Below are 14,416 nucleotides of genomic sequence, written 5' to 3'. Positions count from 1 at the left end.
AGGATTTGAACCCGGGACCACTCGCACCCAAAGCGAGTATCATAGCCCTACACCAACGAACCATGTGTGTAACTAAACATGCTCAATTCATAGACCTACCCTGCAGTTAGTTGCTTTTAAATAGTCACTTAATTACTTCTGCATATACTCGAGTCCGTCCGGGATTTGAACCCGGGACCACTCGCACCCAAAGCGAGTATCATACCCCTAGACCAATGGACCATGTGTGTAACTAAAAATGCTCAACTCATAGGCCTACCCTGTAGTTAGTTGCATTAAAATAGCCACTAATTTACTTTTGCAAAAACTCGGGTCTGTCCGGGATTTGAACCCGGGACCACTCGCACCCAAAGCGAGTATCATACCCCTAGACCAAAGGACCATGTGTGTAACTAAACATGCTCAACTCATAGGCCTACCCTGTAGTTAGTTGCATTTAAATAGCCACTAAATTACTTCTGCAAAAACTCGGGTCCGTCCGGGATTTGAACCCGGTACCACACGCACCCTAAGCGAGTAGCATAGCCCTAGACCAACGAACCATGTGTGTAACTAAACATGCTCAACTCATAGACCTACCCTGTAGTTAGTTGCATTAAAATAGCCACTAATTTACTTTTGCAAAAACTCGGGTCTGTCCGGGATTTGAACCCGGGACCACTCGCACCCAAAGCGAGTATCATACCCCTAGACCAAAGGACCATGTGTGTAACTAAACATGCTCAACTCATAGGCCTACCCTGTAGTTAGTTGCATTAAAATAGTCACTAATTTACTTTTGCAAAAACTCGGGTCCGTCCGGGATTTGAACCCGGGACCACTCGCACCCAAAGCGAGTATCATACCCCTAGACCAACGGACCATGTGTGTAACTAAACATGCTCAACTCATAGGCCTACCCTGTAGTTAGTTGCTTTTAAATAGTCTCTAAATTACTTCTGCAAAAACTCGGGTCCGTCCGGGATTTGAACCCGGTACCACACGCACCCTAAGCGAGTAGCATAGCCCTAGACCAACGAACCATATGTGTAACTAAACATGCTCAACTCATAGACCTACCCTGTAGTTAGTTGCATTTAAATAGTCACTTAATTACTTCTGCATATACTCGGGTCCGTCCGGGATTTGAACCCGGGACCACTCGCACCCAAAGCGAGTATCATACCCCTAGACCAACGGACCATGTGTGTAACTAAACATGCTCAACTCATAGGCCTACCCTGTAGTTAGTTGCTTTTAAATAGTCACTAAATTGCTTTTGCAAAAACTCGGGTCTGTCCGGGATTTGAACCCGGGACCACTCGCACCCAAAGCGAGTATCATACCCCTAGACCAAAGGACCATGTGTGTAACTAAACATGCTCAACTCATAGGCCTACCCTGTAGTTAGTTGCATTAAAATAGTCACTAATTTACTTTTGCAAAAACTCGGGTCCGTCCGGGATTTGAACCCGGGACCACTCGCACCCAAAGCGAGTATCATACCCCTAGACCAACGGACCATGCCTGTAACCAAATATGCTCAACTCATAGGCCTACCTTGTAGTTAGTTGCATTTAAATAGCCACTAAATTACTTCTGCAAAAACTCGGGTCCGTCCGGGATTTGAACCCGGTACCACACGCACCCTAAGCGAGTAGCATAGCCCTAGACCAACGAACCATGTGTGTAACTAAACATGCTCAACTCATAGACCTACCCTGTAGTTAGTTGCATTTAAATAGTCACTTAATTACTTCTGCATATACTCGGGTCCGTCCGGGATTTGAACCCGGGACCACTCGCACCCAAAGCGAGTATCATACCCCTAGACCAACGGACCATGTGTGTAACTAAACATGCTCAACTCATAGGCCTACCCTGTAGTTAGTTGCTTTTAAATAGTCACTAAATTGCTTCTGCATAAACTCGGGTCCGTCCAGGATTTGAACCCGGGGCCACTCACACCCGAAGCGTGTATCATACCCCTAGACCAACGGACCATGAATGATACTGAAACATGCTAAACTCGTAGGCCTACCTTGTTGTTAGTTAAATTTAAATAGTCTCTTAATTACTTCTGCAAAAACTAGGCTTCATCCAGGATTTGAACCCGGGACCACTCGCACCCAAAGCGAGTATCATAGCCCTACACCAACGAACCATGTGTGTAACTAAACATGCTCAATTCATAGACCTACCCTGCAGTTAGTTGCTTTTAAATAGTCACTTAATTACTTCTGCATATACTCGAGTCCGTCCGGGATTTGAACCCGGGACCACTCGCACCCAAAGCGAGTATCATACCCCTAGACCAATGGACCATGTGTGTAACTAAAAATGCTCAACTCATAGGCCTACCCTGTAGTTAGTTGCATTAAAATAGCCACTAATTTACTTTTGCAAAAACTCGGGTCTGTCCGGGATTTGAACCCGGGACCACTCGCACCCAAAGCGAGTATCATACCCCTAGACCAAAGGACCATGTGTGTAACTAAACATGCTCAACTCATAGGCCTACCCTGTAGTTAGTTGCATTTAAATAGCCACTAAATTACTTCTGCAAAAACTCGGGTCCGTCCGGGATTTGAACCCGGTACCACACGCACCCTAAGCGAGTAGCATAGCCCTAGACCAACGAACCATGTGTGTAACTAAACATGCTCAACTCATAGACCTACCCTGTAGTTAGTTGCATTTAAATAGTCACTTAATTACTTCTGCATATACTCGGGTCCGTCCGGGATTTGAACCCGGGACCACTCGCACCCAAAGCGAGTATCATACCCCTAGACCAACGGACCATGTGTGTAACTAAACATGCTCAACTCATAGGCCTACCCTGTAGTTAGTTGCTTTTAAATAGTCACTAAATTGCTTCTGCATAAACTCGGGTCCGTCCAGGATTTGAACCCGGGGCCACTCACACCCGAAGCGTGTATCATACCCCTAGACCAACGGACCATGAATGATACTGAAACATGCTAAACTCGTAGGCCTACCTTGTTGTTAGTTAAATTTAAATAGTCTCTTAATTACTTCTGCAAAAACTAGGCTTCATCCAGGATTTGAACCCGGGACCACTCGCACCCAAAGCGAGTATCATAGCCCTACACCAACGAACCATGTGTGTAACTAAACATGCTGAATTCATAGACCTACCCTGCAGTTAGTTGCTTTTAAATAGTCACTTAATTACTTCTGCATATACTCGAGTCCGTCCGGGATTTGAACCCGGGACCACTCGCACCCAAAGCGAGTATCATACCCCTAGACCAATGGACCATGTGTGTAACTAAAAATGCTCAACTCATAGGCCTACCCTGTAGTTAGTTGCATTAAAATAGCCACTAATTTACTTTTGCAAAAACTCGGGTCTGTCCGGGATTTGAACCCGGGACCACTCGCACCCAAAGCGAGTATCATACCCCTAGACCAAAGGACCATGTGTGTAACTAAACATGCTCAACTCATAGGCCTACCCTGTAGTAAGTTGCATTAAAATAGTCACTAATTTACTTTTGCAAAAACTCGGGTCCGTCCGGGATTTGAACCCGGGACCACTCGCACCCAAAGCGAGTATCATACCCCTAGACCAACGGACCATGTGTGTAACTAAACATGCTCAACTCATAGGCCTACCCTGTAGTTAGTTGCTTTTAAATAGTCTCTAAATTACTTCGGCAAAAACTCGGGTCCGTCCGGGATTTTATCTCGGGACCACTCACACACTAAGCGAGTATCATACCCCTAGACCATGCCTGTAACCAAATATGCTCAACTCATAGGCCTACCTTGTAGTTAGTTGCATTTAAATAGCCACTAAATTACTTCTGCAAAAACTCGGGTCCGTCCGGGATTTGAACCCGGTACCACTCGCACCCTAAGCGAGTAGCATAGCCCTAGACCAACGAACCATGTGTGTAACTAAACATGCTCAACTCATAGACCTACCCTGTAGTTAGTTGCATTTAAATAGTCACTTAATTACTTCTGCATATACTCGAGTCCGTCCGGGATTTGAACCCGGGACCACTCGCACCCAAAGCGAGTATCATACCCCTAGACCAACGGACCATGTGTGTAACTAAACATGCTCAACTCATAGGCCTACCCTGTAGTTAGTTGCTTTTAAATAGTCTCTAAATTACTTCGGCAAAAACTCGGGTCCGTCCGGGATTTTTTCTCGGGACCACTCACACCCTAAGCGAGTATCATACCCCTAGACCAACGGACCATGCCTGTAACCAAATATGCTCAACTCATAGGCCTACCTTGTAGTTAGTTGCATTTAAATAGCCACTAAATTACTTCTGCAAAAACTCGGGTCCGTCCGGGATTTGAACCCGGTACCACACGCACCCTAAGCGAGTAGCATAGCCCTAGACCAACGAACCATGTGTGTAACTAAACATGCTCAACTCATAGACCTACCCTGTAGTTAGTTGCATTTAAATAGTCACTAATTTACTTTTGCAAATCTCGAGTCCGTCCAGGATTTGAACCCGGGACCACTCGCACCCAAAGCGAGTATCATACCCCTAGACCAACGGACCATGTGTGTAACTAAACATGCTCAACTCATAGGCCTACCCTGTAGTTAGTTGCTTTTAAATAGTCTCTAAATTACTTCTGCAAAAACTCGGGTCCGTCCGGGATTTGAACCCGGTACCACTCGCACCCTAAGCGAGTATCATACCCCTAGACCAACGAACCATGTGTGTAACTAAACATGCTCAACTCATAGACCTACCCTGTAGTTAGTTGCATTTAAATAGTCACTTAATTACATCTGCATATACTCGGGTCCGTCCGGGATTTGAACCCGGGACCACTCGCACCCAAAGCGAGTATCATACCCCTAGACCAACGGACCATGTGTGTAACTAAACATGCTCAACTCATAGGCCTACCCTGTAGTTAGTTGCTTTTAAATAGTCACTAAATTGCTTCTGCATAAACTCGGGTCCGTCCAGGATTTGAACCCGGGGCCACTCACACCCGAAGCGTGTATCATACCCCTAGACCAACGGACCATGAATGATACTGAAACATGCTAAACTCGTAGGCCTACCTTGTTGTTAGTTAAATTTAAATAGTCTCTTAATTACTTCTGCAAAAACTAGGCTTCATCCAGGATTTGAACCCGGGACCACTCGCACCCAAAGCGAGTATCATAGCCCTACACCAACGAACCATGTGTGTAACTAAACATGCTCAATTCATAGACCTACCCTGCAGTTAGTTGCTTTTAAATAGTCACTTAATTACTTCTGCATATACTCGAGTCCGTCCGGGATTTGAACCCGGGACCACTCGCACCCAAAGCGAGTATCATACCCCTAGACCAACGGACCATGTGTGTAACTAAACATGCTCAACTCATAGGCCTACCCTGTAGTTAGTTGCTTTTAAATAGTCACTAAATTGCTTCTGCATAAACTCGGGTCCGTCCAGGATTTGAACCCGGGGCCACTCACACCCGAAGCGTGTATCATACCCCTAGACCAACGGACCATGAATGATACTGAAACATGCTAAACTCGTAGGCCTACCTTGTTGTTAGTTAAATTTAAATAGTCTCTTAATTACTTCTGCAAAAACTAGGCTTCATCCAGGATTTGAACCCGGGACCACTCGCACCCAAAGCGAGTATCATAGCCCTACACCAACGAACCATGTGTGTAACTAAACATGCTCAATTCATAGACCTACCCTGCAGTTAGTTGCTTTTAAATAGTCACTTAATTACTTCTGCATAAACTCGGGTCCGTCCAGGATTTGAACCCGGGGCCACTCACACCCGAAGCGTGTATCATACCCCTAGACCAACGGACCATGAATGATACTAAAACATGCTAAACTCGTAGGCCTACCTTGTTGTTAGTTAAATTTAAACAGTCTCTTAATTACTTCTGCAAAAACTAGGCTTCATCCAGGATTTGAACCCGGGACCACTCGCACCCAAAGCGAGTATCATAGCCCTACACCAACGAACCATGTGTGTAACTAAACATGCTCAATTCATAGACCTACCCTGCAGTTAGTTGCTTTTAAATAGTCACTTAATTACTTCTGCATATACTCGAGTCCGTCCGGGATTTGAACCCGGGACCACTCGCACCCAAAGCGAGTATCATACCCCTAGACCAATGGACCATGTGTGTAACTAAAAATGCTCAACTCATAGGCCTACCCTGTAGTTAGTTGCATTAAAATAGCCACTAATTTACTTTTGCAAAAACTCGGGTCTGTCCGGGATTTGAACCCGGGACCACTCGCACCCAAAGCGAGTATCATACCCCTAGACCAAAGGACCATGTGTGTAACTAAACATGCTCAACTCATAGGCCTACCCTGTAGTTAGTTGCATTAAAATAGTCACTAATTTACTTTTGCAAAAACTCGGGTCCGTCCGGGATTTGAACCCGGGACCACTCGCACCCAAAGCGAGTATCATACCCCTAGACCAACGGACCATGTGTGTAACTAAACATGCTCAACTCATAGGCCTACCCTGTAGTTAGTTGCTTTTAAATAGTCTCTAAATTACTTCGGCAAAAACTCGGGTCCGTCCGGGATTTTATCTCGGGACCACTCACACCCTAAGCAAGTATCATACCCCTAGACCAACGGACCATGCCTGTAACCAAATATGCTCAACTCATAGGCCTACCTTGTAGTTAGTTGCATATAAATAGCCACTAAATTACTTCTGCAAAAACTCGGGTCCGTCCGGGATTTGAACCCGGTACCACACGCACCCTAAGCGAGTAGCATAGCCCTAGACCAACGAACCATGTGTGTAACTAAACATGCTCAACTCATAGACCTACCCTGTAGTTAGTTGCATTTAAATAGTCACTAATTTACTTTTGCAAATCTCGAGTCCGTCCAGGATTTGAACCCGGGACCACTCGCACCCAAAGCGAGTATCATACCCCTAGACCAACGGACCATGTGTGTAACTAAACATGCTCAACTCATAGGCCTACCCTGTAGTTAGTTGCTTTTAAATAGTCTCTAAATTACTTCTGCAAAAACTCGGGTCCGTTCGGGATTTGAACCCGGTACCACTCGCACCCTAAGCGAGTATCATACCCCTAGACCAACGAACCATGTGTGTAACTAAACATGCTCAACTCATAGACCTACCCTGTAGTTAGTTGCATTTAAATAGTCACTTAATTACATCTGCATATACTCGGGTCCGTCCGGGATTTGAACCCGGGACCACTCGCACCCAAAGCGAGTATCATACCCCTAGACCAACGGACCATGTGTGTAACTAAACATGCTCAACTCATAGGCCTACCCTGTAGTTAGTTGCTTTTAAATAGTCACTAAATTGCTTCTGCATAAACTCGGGTCCGTCCAGGATTTGAACCCGGGGCCACTCACACCCGAAGCGTGTATCATACCCCTAGACCAACGGACCATGAATGATACTGAAACATGCTAAACTCGTAGGCCTACCTTGTTGTTAGTTAAATTTAAATAGTCTCTTAATTACTTCTGCAAAAACTAGGCTTCATCCAGGATTTGAACCCGGGACCACTCGCACCCAAAGCGAGTATCATAGCCCTACACCAACGAACCATGTGTGTAACTAAACATGCTCAATTCATAGACCTACCCTGCAGTTAGTTGCTTTTAAATAGTCACTTAATTACTTCTGCATATACTCGAGTCCGTCCGGGATTTGAACCCGGGACCACTCGCACCCAAAGCGAGTATCATACCCCTAGACCAACGGACCATGTGTGTAACTAAACATGCTCAACTCATAGGCCTACCCTGTAGTTAGTTGCTTTTAAATAGTCACTAAATTGCTTCTGCATAAACTCGGGTCCGTCCAGGATTTGAACCCGGGGCCACTCACACCCGAAGCGTGTATCATACCCCTAGACCAACGGACCATGAATGATACTGAAACATGCTAAACTCGTAGGCCTACCTTGTTGTTAGTTAAATTTAAATAGTCTCTTAATTACTTCTGCAAAAACTAGGCTTCATCCAGGATTTGAACCCGGGACCACTCGCACCCAAAGCGAGTATCATAGCCCTACACCAACGAACCATGTGTGTAACTAAACATGCTCAATTCATAGACCTACCCTGCAGTTAGTTGCTTTTAAATAGTCACTTAATTACTTCTGCATAAACTCGGGTCCGTCCAGGATTTGAACCCGGGGCCACTCACACCCGAAGCGTGTATCATACCCCTAGACCAACGGACCATGAATGATACTAAAACATGCTAAACTCGTAGGCCTACCTTGTTGTTAGTTAAATTTAAACAGTCTCTTAATTACTTCTGCAAAAACTAGGCTTCATCCAGGATTTGAACCCGGGACCACTCGCACCCAAAGCGAGTATCATAGCCCTACACCAACGAACCATGTGTGTAACTAAACATGCTCAATTCATAGACCTACCCTGCAGTTAGTTGCTTTTAAATAGTCACTTAATTACTTCTGCATATACTCGAGTCCGTCCGGGATTTGAACCCGGGACCACTCGCACCCAAAGCGAGTATCATACCCCTAGACCAATGGACCATGTGTGTAACTAAAAATGCTCAACTCATAGGCCTACCCTGTAGTTAGTTGCATTAAAATAGCCACTAATTTACTTTTGCAAAAACTCGGGTCTGTCCGGGATTTGAACCCGGGACCACTCGCACCCAAAGCGAGTATCATACCCCTAGACCAAAGGACCATGTGTGTAACTAAACATGCTCAACTCATAGGCCTACCCTGTAGTTAGTTGCATTAAAATAGTCACTAATTTACTTTTGCAAAAACTCGGGTCCGTCCGGGATTTGAACCCGGGACCACTCGCACCCAAAGCGAGTATCATACCCCTAGACCAACGGACCATGTGTGTAACTAAACATGCTCAACTCATAGGCCTACCCTGTAGTTAGTTGCTTTTAAATAGTCTCTTAATTACTTCGGCAAAAACTCGGGTCCGTCCGGGATTTTATCTCGGGACCACTCACACCCTAAGCGAGTATCATACCCCTAGACCATGCCTGTAACCAAATATGCTCAACTCATAGGCCTACCTTGTAGTTAGTTGCATTTAAATAGCCACTAAATTACTTCTGCAAAAACTCGGGTCCGTCCGGGATTTGAACCCGGTACCACTCGCACCCTAAGCGAGTAGCATAGCCCTAGACCAACGAACCATGTGTGTAACTAAACATGCTCAACTCATAGACCTACCCTGTAGTTAGTTGCATTTAAATAGTCACTTAATTACTTCTGCATATACTCGAGTCCGTCCGGGATTTGAACCCGGGACCACTCGCACCCAAAGCGAGTATCATACCCCTAGACCAACGGACCATGTGTGTAACTAAACATGCTCAACTCATAGGCCTACCCTGTAGTTAGTTGCTTTTAAATAGTCTCTAAATTACTTCGGCAAAAACTCGGGTCCGTCCGGGATTTTTTCTCGGGACCACTCACACCCTAAGCGAGTATCATACCCCTAGACCAACGGACCATGCCTGTAACCAAATATGCTCAACTCATAGGCCTACCTTGTAGTTAGTTGCATTTAAATAGCCACTAAATTACTTCTGCAAAAACTCGGGTCCGTCCGGGATTTGAACCCGGTACCACACGCACCCTAAGCGAGTAGCATAGCCCTAGACCAACGAACCATGTGTGTAACTAAACATGCTCAACTCATAGACCTACCCTGTAGTTAGTTGCATTTAAATAGTCACTAATTTACTTTTGCAAATCTCGAGTCCGTCCAGGATTTGAACCCGGGACCACTCGCACCCAAAGCGAGTATCATACCCCTAGACCAACGGACCATGTGTGTAACTAAACATGCTCAACTCATAGGCCTACCCTGTAGTTAGTTGCTTTTAAATAGTCTCTAAATTACTTCTGCAAAAACTCGGGTCCGTCCGGGATTTGAACCCGGTACCACTCGCACCCTAAGCGAGTATCATACCCCTAGACCAACGAACCATGTGTGTAACTAAACATGCTCAACTCATAGACCTACCCTGTAGTTAGTTGCATTTAAATAGTCATTTAATTACATCTGCATATACTCGGGTCCGTCCGGGATTTGAACCCGGGACCACTCGCACCCAAAGCGAGTATCATACCCCTAGACCAACGGACCATGTGTGTAACTAAACATGCTCAACTCATAGGCCTACCCTGTAGTTAGTTGCTTTTAAATAGTCACTAAATTGCTTCTGCATAAACTCGGGTCCGTCCAGGATTTGAACCCGGGGCCACTCACACCCGAAGCGTGTATCATACCCCTAGACCAACGGACCATGAATGATACTGAAACATGCTAAACTCGTAGGCCTACCTTGTTGTTAGTTAAATTTAAATAGTCTCTTAATTACTTCTGCAAAAACTAGGCTTCATCCAGGATTTGAACCCGGGACCACTCGCACCCAAAGCGAGTATCATAGCCCTACACCAACGAACCATGTGTGTAACTAAACATGCTCAATTCATAGACCTACCCTGCAGTTAGTTGCTTTTAAATAGTCACTTAATTACTTCTGCATATACTCGAGTCCGTCCGGGATTTGAACCCGGGACCACTCGCACCCAAAGCGAGTATCATACCCCTAGACCAATGGACCATGTGTGTAACTAAAAATGCTCAACTCATAGGCCTACCCTGTAGTTAGTTGCATTAAAATAGCCACTAATTTACTTTTGCAAAAACTCGGGTCTGTCCGGGATTTGAACCCGGGACCACTCGCACCCAAAGCGAGTATCATACCCCTAGACCAAAGGACCATGTGTGTAACTAAACATGCTCAACTCATAGGCCTACCCTGTAGTTAGTTGCATTAAAATAGTCACTAATTTACTTTTGCAAAAACTCGGGTCCGTCCGGGATTTGAACCCGGGACCACTCGCACCCAAAGCGAGTATCATACCCCTAGACCAACGGACCATGTGTGTAACTAAACATGCTCAACTCATAGGCCTACCCTGTAGTTAGTTGCTTTTAAATAGTCTCTAAATTACTTCGGCAAAAACTCGGGTCCGTCCGGGATTTTATCTCGGGACCACTCACACCCTAAGCGAGTATCATACCCCTAGACCATGCCTGTAACCAAATATGCTCAACTCATAGGCCTACCTTGTAGTTAGTTGCATTTAAATAGCCACTAAATTACTTCTGCAAAAACTCGGGTCCGTCCGGGATTTGAACCCGGTACCACTCGCACCCTAAGCGAGTAGCATAGCCCTAGACCAACGAACCATGTGTGTAACTAAACATGCTCAACTCATAGACCTACCCTGTAGTTAGTTGCATTTAAATAGTCACTTAATTACTTCTGCATATACTCGAGTCCGTCCGGGATTTGAACCCGGGACCACTCGCACCCAAAGCGAGTATCATACCCCTAGACCAACGGACCATGTGTGTAACTAAACATGCTCAACTCATAGGCCTACCCTGTAGTTAGTTGCTTTTAAATAGTCTCTAAATTACTTCGGCAAAAACTCGGGTCCGTCCGGGATTTTTTCTCGGGACCACTCACACCCTAAGCGAGTATCATACCCCTAGACCAACGGACCATGCCTGTAACCAAATATGCTCAACTCATAGGCCTACCTTGTAGTTAGTTGCATTTAAATAGCCACTAAATTACTTCTGCAAAAACTCGGGTCCGTCCGGGATTTGAACCCGGTACCACACGCACCCTAAGCGAGTAGCATAGCCCTAGACCAACGAACCATGTGTGTAACTAAACATGCTCAACTCATAGACCTACCCTGTAGTTAGTTGCATTTAAATAGTCACTAATTTACTTTTGCAAATCTCGAGTCCGTCCAGGATTTGAACCCGGGACCACTCGCACCCAAAGCGAGTATCATACCCCTAGACCAACGGACCATGTGTGTAACTAAACATGCTCAACTCATAGGCCTACCCTGTAGTTAGTTGCTTTTAAATAGTCTCTAAATTACTTCTGCAAAAACTCGGGTCCGTCCGGGATTTGAACCCGGTACCACTCGCACCCTAAGCGAGTATCATACCCCTAGACCAACGAACCATGTGTGTAACTAAACATGCTCAACTCATAGACCTACCCTGTAGTTAGTTGCATTTAAATAGTCACTTAATTACATCTGCATATACTCGGGTCCGTCCGGGATTTGAACCCGGGACCACTCGCACCCAAAGCGAGTATCATACCCCTAGACCAACGGACCATGTGTGTAACTAAACATGCTCAACTCATAGGCCTACCCTGTAGTTAGTTGCTTTTAAATAGTCACTAAATTGCTTCTGCATAAACTCGGGTCCGTCCAGGATTTGAACCCGGGGCCACTCACACCCGAAGCGTGTATCATACCCCTAGACCAACGGACCATGAATGATACTGAAACATGCTAAACTCGTAGGCCTACCTTGTTGTTAGTTAAATTTAAATAGTCTCTTAATTACTTCTGCAAAAACTAGGCTTCATCCAGGATTTGAACCCGGGACCACTCGCACCCAAAGCGAGTATCATAGCCCTACACCAACGAACCATGTGTGTAACTAAACATGCTCAATTCATAGACCTACCCTGCAGTTAGTTGCTTTTAAATAGTCACTTAATTACTTCTGCATATACTCGAGTCCGTCCGGGATTTGAACCCGGGACCACTCGCACCCAAAGCGAGTATCATACCCCTAGACCAATGGACCATGTGTGTAACTAAAAATGCTCAACTCATAGGCCTACCCTGTAGTTAGTTGCATTAAAATAGCCACTAATTTACTTTTGCAAAAACTCGGGTCTGTCCGGGATTTGAACCCGGGACCACTCGCACCCAAAGCGAGTATCATACCCCTAGACCAAAGGACCATGTGTGTAACTAAACATGCTCAACTCATAGGCCTACCCTGTAGTTAGTTGCATTAAAATAGTCACTAATTTACTTTTGCAAAAACTCGGGTCCGTCCGGGATTTGAACCCGGGACCACTCGCACCCAAAGCGAGTATCATACCCCTAGACCAACGGACCATGTGTGTAACTAAACATGCTCAACTCATAGGCCTACCCTGTAGTTAGTTGCTTTTAAATAGTCTCTAAATTACTTCGGCAAAAACTCGGGTCCGTCCGGGATTTTATCTCGGGACCACTCACACACTAAGCGAGTATCATACCCCTAGACCATGCCTGTAACCAAATATGCTCAACTCATAGGCCTACCTTGTAGTTAGTTGCATTTAAATAGCCACTAAATTACTTCTGCAAAAACTCGGGTCCGTCCGGGATTTGAACCCGGTACCACTCGCACCCTAAGCGAGTAGCATAGCCCTAGACCAACGAACCATGTGTGTAACTAAACATGCTCAACTCATAGACCTACCCTGTAGTTAGTTGCATTTAAATAGTCACTTAATTACTTCTGCATATACTCGAGTCCGTCCGGGATTTGAACCCGGGACCACTCGCACCCAAAGCGAGTATCATACCCCTAGACCAACGGACCATGTGTGTAACTAAACATGCTCAACTCATAGGCCTACCCTGTAGTTAGTTGCTTTTAAATAGTCTCTAAATTACTTCGGCAAAAACTCGGGTCCGTCCGGGATTTTTTCTCGGGACCACTCACACCCTAAGCGAGTATCATACCCCTAGACCAACGGACCATGCCTGTAACCAAATATGCTCAACTCATAGGCCTACCTTGTAGTTAGTTGCATTTAAATATCCACTAAATTACTTCTGCAAAAACTCGGGTCCGTCCGGGATTTGAACCCGGTACCACACGCACCCTAAGCGAGTAGCATAGCCCTAGACCAACGAACCATGTGTGTAACTAAACATGCTCAACTCATAGACCTACCCTGTAGTTAGTTGCATTTAAATAGTCACTAATTTACTTTTGCAAATCTCGAGTCCGTCCAGGATTTGAACCCGGGACCACTCGCACCCAAAGCGAGTATCATACCCCTAGACCAACGGACCATGTGTGTAACTAAACATGCTCAACTCATAGGCCTACCCTGTAGTTAGTTGCTTTTAAATAGTCTCTAAATTACTTCTGCAAAAACTCGGGTCCGTCCGGGATTTGAACCCGGTACCACTCGCACCCTAAGCGAGTATCATACCCCTAGACCAACGAACCATGTGTGTAACTAAACATGCTCAACTCATAGACCTACCCTGTAGTTAGTTGCATTTAAATAGTCACTTAATTACATCTGCATATACTCGGGTCCGTCCGGGATTTGAACCCGGGACCACTAGCACCCAAAGCGAGTATCATACCCCTAGACCAACGGACCATGTGTGTAACTAAACATGCTCAACTCATAGGCCTACCCTGTAGTTAGTTGCTTTTAAATAGTCTCTAAATTACTTCGGCAAAAACTCGGGTCCGTCCGGGATTTTTTCTCGGGACCACTCACACCCTAAGCGAGTATCAT

The 14,416-nt window shown here is 45.4% G+C and overlaps 24 non-coding genes across 24 annotated transcripts; all 24 read right to left on the bottom strand.

Moving 5' to 3' along the window:
- Nucleotides 1-790: 790 nt before the first annotated feature.
- Nucleotides 791-862, bottom strand: TRNAP-UGG (transfer RNA proline (anticodon UGG)). The gene has a single exon. It is a non-coding gene; the product is annotated as a tRNA-Pro (tRNA).
- A 248-nt stretch (nucleotides 863-1,110) lies between these two features.
- On the bottom strand, nucleotides 1,111-1,182 carry TRNAP-UGG (transfer RNA proline (anticodon UGG)). The gene has a single exon. It is a non-coding gene; the product is annotated as a tRNA-Pro (tRNA).
- Nucleotides 1,183-1,430: 248 nt separating this feature from the next.
- On the bottom strand, nucleotides 1,431-1,502 carry TRNAP-UGG (transfer RNA proline (anticodon UGG)). Its single transcript has one exon. It is a non-coding gene; the product is annotated as a tRNA-Pro (tRNA).
- A 248-nt stretch (nucleotides 1,503-1,750) lies between these two features.
- On the bottom strand, nucleotides 1,751-1,822 carry TRNAP-UGG (transfer RNA proline (anticodon UGG)). The gene has a single exon. It is a non-coding gene; the product is annotated as a tRNA-Pro (tRNA).
- An 889-nt stretch (nucleotides 1,823-2,711) lies between these two features.
- TRNAP-UGG (transfer RNA proline (anticodon UGG)) lies at nucleotides 2,712-2,783 on the bottom strand. The gene has a single exon. It is a non-coding gene; the product is annotated as a tRNA-Pro (tRNA).
- Nucleotides 2,784-3,512: 729 nt separating this feature from the next.
- Nucleotides 3,513-3,584, bottom strand: TRNAP-UGG (transfer RNA proline (anticodon UGG)). Its single transcript has one exon. It is a non-coding gene; the product is annotated as a tRNA-Pro (tRNA).
- Nucleotides 3,585-3,984: 400 nt separating this feature from the next.
- TRNAP-UGG (transfer RNA proline (anticodon UGG)) lies at nucleotides 3,985-4,056 on the bottom strand. Its single transcript has one exon. It is a non-coding gene; the product is annotated as a tRNA-Pro (tRNA).
- A 567-nt stretch (nucleotides 4,057-4,623) lies between these two features.
- TRNAP-AGG (transfer RNA proline (anticodon AGG)) lies at nucleotides 4,624-4,695 on the bottom strand. The gene has a single exon. It is a non-coding gene; the product is annotated as a tRNA-Pro (tRNA).
- Nucleotides 4,696-4,783: 88 nt separating this feature from the next.
- Nucleotides 4,784-4,855, bottom strand: TRNAP-UGG (transfer RNA proline (anticodon UGG)). The gene has a single exon. It is a non-coding gene; the product is annotated as a tRNA-Pro (tRNA).
- Nucleotides 4,856-5,264: 409 nt separating this feature from the next.
- Nucleotides 5,265-5,336, bottom strand: TRNAP-UGG (transfer RNA proline (anticodon UGG)). Its single transcript has one exon. It is a non-coding gene; the product is annotated as a tRNA-Pro (tRNA).
- Nucleotides 5,337-6,386: 1,050 nt separating this feature from the next.
- TRNAP-UGG (transfer RNA proline (anticodon UGG)) lies at nucleotides 6,387-6,458 on the bottom strand. The gene has a single exon. It is a non-coding gene; the product is annotated as a tRNA-Pro (tRNA).
- Nucleotides 6,459-7,185: 727 nt separating this feature from the next.
- On the bottom strand, nucleotides 7,186-7,257 carry TRNAP-UGG (transfer RNA proline (anticodon UGG)). The gene has a single exon. It is a non-coding gene; the product is annotated as a tRNA-Pro (tRNA).
- Nucleotides 7,258-7,666: 409 nt separating this feature from the next.
- On the bottom strand, nucleotides 7,667-7,738 carry TRNAP-UGG (transfer RNA proline (anticodon UGG)). Its single transcript has one exon. It is a non-coding gene; the product is annotated as a tRNA-Pro (tRNA).
- A 1,050-nt stretch (nucleotides 7,739-8,788) lies between these two features.
- Nucleotides 8,789-8,860, bottom strand: TRNAP-UGG (transfer RNA proline (anticodon UGG)). The gene has a single exon. It is a non-coding gene; the product is annotated as a tRNA-Pro (tRNA).
- Nucleotides 8,861-9,260: 400 nt separating this feature from the next.
- TRNAP-UGG (transfer RNA proline (anticodon UGG)) lies at nucleotides 9,261-9,332 on the bottom strand. The gene has a single exon. It is a non-coding gene; the product is annotated as a tRNA-Pro (tRNA).
- Nucleotides 9,333-9,899: 567 nt separating this feature from the next.
- TRNAP-AGG (transfer RNA proline (anticodon AGG)) lies at nucleotides 9,900-9,971 on the bottom strand. Its single transcript has one exon. It is a non-coding gene; the product is annotated as a tRNA-Pro (tRNA).
- An 88-nt stretch (nucleotides 9,972-10,059) lies between these two features.
- Nucleotides 10,060-10,131, bottom strand: TRNAP-UGG (transfer RNA proline (anticodon UGG)). The gene has a single exon. It is a non-coding gene; the product is annotated as a tRNA-Pro (tRNA).
- A 729-nt stretch (nucleotides 10,132-10,860) lies between these two features.
- TRNAP-UGG (transfer RNA proline (anticodon UGG)) lies at nucleotides 10,861-10,932 on the bottom strand. Its single transcript has one exon. It is a non-coding gene; the product is annotated as a tRNA-Pro (tRNA).
- Nucleotides 10,933-11,332: 400 nt separating this feature from the next.
- Nucleotides 11,333-11,404, bottom strand: TRNAP-UGG (transfer RNA proline (anticodon UGG)). The gene has a single exon. It is a non-coding gene; the product is annotated as a tRNA-Pro (tRNA).
- Nucleotides 11,405-11,971: 567 nt separating this feature from the next.
- Nucleotides 11,972-12,043, bottom strand: TRNAP-AGG (transfer RNA proline (anticodon AGG)). The gene has a single exon. It is a non-coding gene; the product is annotated as a tRNA-Pro (tRNA).
- Nucleotides 12,044-12,131: 88 nt separating this feature from the next.
- TRNAP-UGG (transfer RNA proline (anticodon UGG)) lies at nucleotides 12,132-12,203 on the bottom strand. The gene has a single exon. It is a non-coding gene; the product is annotated as a tRNA-Pro (tRNA).
- A 729-nt stretch (nucleotides 12,204-12,932) lies between these two features.
- Nucleotides 12,933-13,004, bottom strand: TRNAP-UGG (transfer RNA proline (anticodon UGG)). The gene has a single exon. It is a non-coding gene; the product is annotated as a tRNA-Pro (tRNA).
- A 400-nt stretch (nucleotides 13,005-13,404) lies between these two features.
- On the bottom strand, nucleotides 13,405-13,476 carry TRNAP-UGG (transfer RNA proline (anticodon UGG)). Its single transcript has one exon. It is a non-coding gene; the product is annotated as a tRNA-Pro (tRNA).
- A 567-nt stretch (nucleotides 13,477-14,043) lies between these two features.
- TRNAP-AGG (transfer RNA proline (anticodon AGG)) lies at nucleotides 14,044-14,115 on the bottom strand. The gene has a single exon. It is a non-coding gene; the product is annotated as a tRNA-Pro (tRNA).
- Between the last annotated feature and the right edge of the window lie 301 nt (nucleotides 14,116-14,416).

This window comes from Phalangium opilio, unplaced genomic scaffold (genome assembly GCF_054372755.1).
Source record: "Phalangium opilio isolate 3A_F unplaced genomic scaffold, DU_Popi_V2 ptg000093l_1, whole genome shotgun sequence".
Classification (NCBI taxonomy): domain Eukaryota; kingdom Metazoa; phylum Arthropoda; class Arachnida; order Opiliones; family Phalangiidae; genus Phalangium; species Phalangium opilio.
The sequence above is the reverse complement of the archived record's forward strand: the minus strand, read 5'-3'. Positions and strand labels throughout refer to the sequence as shown.